Raw genomic sequence first — 2,902 nt, 5'->3', positions numbered from 1 at the left:
TGGGGCATAAAATCCTGATTCGAGTTTTATATGACAAAAATTCTAGTAAATATTCTTTTTAATAAGTGGCTTATCAATATTCTCAAATTCAATCTAATCATCCAAGAAAAAGTAGTTTCCACTCTTCTTTTGTTCTACATCCTTAATTGAATTAAATTTATTTATTCGTGGCCTACAGTTGTTTGGATCTCTTCTGAATGTAGTTTCAAGCTGAGAGAAAAATGTATTCATGCCAGCCAAAGGGGTTTGAGGACTGTTTGCAACTGTGTTCTTAGTAGATGGAACACCATCAAAAATGATGACATGATCTGCTAGATAGGTGGCCATGATGAAGTCATGTTCCACAACAAAGGCTGTCTTTTTTGCATGAAGTATGAAACGTTTGGCAACTCGAGCTGCCATCAGTCTTTGCTCAGAATCCAAACATGCAGATGGTTCATCAATTAAATAGACATCAGCAGGTTTGCCCAAACAAAGGGCTAAAACTACTCACTATAATTCACCACCCGATAATGTCTGCACCTCTTGATTGGTGATGTTTTCAATTTGCAGAGGCTTCATTACATTAGTCACAAATTGTGAATGAGTATAAGCATCTCTTATCTTTTCATGTAGTAACTGGTGAACACTTCCAGTTGATTTGGGACTAATTTTCTGTAGCTTATAACTGACATTTAGAACTGGTACTTCTCCTCCTTTATCAGGTTTAAGTCTTCCAGCAAGCATTCTGATAAATGTCGTTTTACCCATTCCATTTTCCCCCAGCATCACCATGATTTCAGAATCTGTAAACTCTCCAGCTACAATTGCTAGCTCAAACTCTCCCATTTTTTCTTCATTCTTGGATATTTATACATACACATCATTTTGACTTCTTTTTCATTTGCTGTCTCAGCCACTTTAAAAACAAGTGATGCATCTCTGAATCTCAAGTTTTCTGTTGGAACATAGCCATCCAAAAAAATGTTTATGCCCTTTCTTACACTAAAAGGCAAGGTGACAATTCCATAGGCGCTTGGTACACCATATAAACAGCAGATGAAGTCAGAGAGATAGTCTAATACACTTAGGTCATATTCCACCACAATGATATATCTATCCGGATTTATTAGAGATTGTAGAGTAATACAGCCTTTAAATGCTGCTTGACATCTAGGTAACTAAAAGTCTCATCAAACATGAAAATATCAGCTTTCTGTATGCAAATGACAGCGCAGGCAAATCTCTGCAACTCTCCTCCTGAAAGATCTTCAACATTTCGTTCTTTTAGATGGGTTAAATCAAGCTGCTAACATACAATTTCCTGTGTCTTTGTTTCATCTTTTCGGTCCAAAATAGACCCCACTGTCCCCTTTGCAGGCTTAGGAATCTGGTCTACATATTGGGGTTTGATGATGGCTTTTAGGTCATCTTCTAGAATCTCAGTAAAGTAATTCTGTAATTCAGATCCATGGAAATAAGTCAAAATCTCTTGCCAATCAGTAGGATCATCATACTTTCCAAGGTTTGGCTTTTGTTTTCCTGCAAAAAATGTTTAAAGCAGTTGACTTTCCAATACCGTTAGTTCCAACTAATCCCAAAACTTCACCTGGACGAGGGATAGGCAACCTGTGAAGTTTGAAGACATTGGCACAATATCGATGTGTGGTTTCTTTTTCAAGTTGCTTGGTAAATTGTCAATTGATAAGGTGCCAAAGGGGCATTTCTTAATACAGATACCACAACCAATACAAAGAGTTTCAGAACTTGGCTCTGGGGGGAACTTCTGTGCATAATTTTCCCATCTGAACTACAGGACAACTCTTTTTGCATTCCTGTTGACATTTCTTAGGTTTACATTTGTCATGGTTGACAATAGCAATTCTCATTAATTTGTGTGCTATAACTGTGCAAAAGAATATCCAGCTCTTCTGGAGAAAATGATCACCTTGAGGAGGGGAGCGCAGAGGCCAAATCAGCTCTTGCCTTCACTTATCAGCCACACAGCATGTTCTCATGGCCACCGGCCAAAATAGCCTTTTTTTTTCCTTTGAGGTGGAGTCTCACTCTTGTTGCCCAAGCTGGAGCGCAATGGTGCGATCTTGGCTAACTGCAACCTCCACCTCCTGGGTTCAAGCGATTCTCCTGCCTCAGCCTCCCGAGTAGCTGGGATTACAGGCCACTGCCACCACGCCCGGCTAATTTTTGTATTTTTAGTGGAGACGGGGTTTCACCATGTTGGTCTCGAACTATTGACCTCAGGTGATCCACCCCCCTTGGCCTCCCAAAGTGCTAAGATTACAGGCGTCACCATGCCTGGCCTATTCTTTTTTATTAATTAAAAAAATTAAAATAGAGGCAGGGTCTCATTCTGCACTCACCCAGGCTAAAGTGCAGTGGCACAATCACAGCTCACTGCATCCTCAAACTTCTAGGCTCAAGCAATCCTCCTGCTTCAGCCTTCTGAGTACCTGGGACTACAGGCACCCACAACCATGCCCCGCTAATTTTTTGTTTTATTTATTTTATATATTTAATTAGTTAATTAATTTTTGAGACGGAGTCTTGCTCTGTCGCCAGGCTGGAGTGCAGCTGCCTGATCTCAGCTCACTGCAACCTCCGCCTCCCAGGTTCAAGTGATTCCCCTGCCTCAGCCTCCCGAATGGCTGGGACTCCAGGTGTGTGCCGCCACGCCCAGCTACTTTTTGCATTTTTAGTAGAGATGGGGTTTCACCATGTTGGCCAGGATGGTCTCAAACTCTTGACTTCATGATCCGCCCACCTCAGTCTCCCAAAGTACTGGGATTACAGACGTGAGCCACGGCGCCCGGCCATTTTTTTTTTTTTTTTTTTTTTTACATAGAGACGGGGTCTCATTATGGTGAAATGATATTGCATTGTGGTTTTGATATGCATATCTCTG

General features: G+C 41.0%; 1 pseudogene; it reads right to left on the bottom strand.

Moving 5' to 3' along the window:
• Window positions 1-93: 93 nt before the first annotated feature.
• Window positions 94-2,476, bottom strand: LOC104653984 (annotated as a pseudogene).
• Between the last annotated feature and the right edge of the window lie 426 nt (window positions 2,477-2,902).

Source organism: Rhinopithecus roxellana, chromosome 6, assembly GCF_007565055.1.
Source record: "Rhinopithecus roxellana isolate Shanxi Qingling chromosome 6, ASM756505v1, whole genome shotgun sequence".
Classification (NCBI taxonomy): domain Eukaryota; kingdom Metazoa; phylum Chordata; class Mammalia; order Primates; family Cercopithecidae; genus Rhinopithecus; species Rhinopithecus roxellana.
Note: the sequence above shows the minus strand (reverse complement) of the source record. Positions and strands in the feature narration are given on the sequence as shown.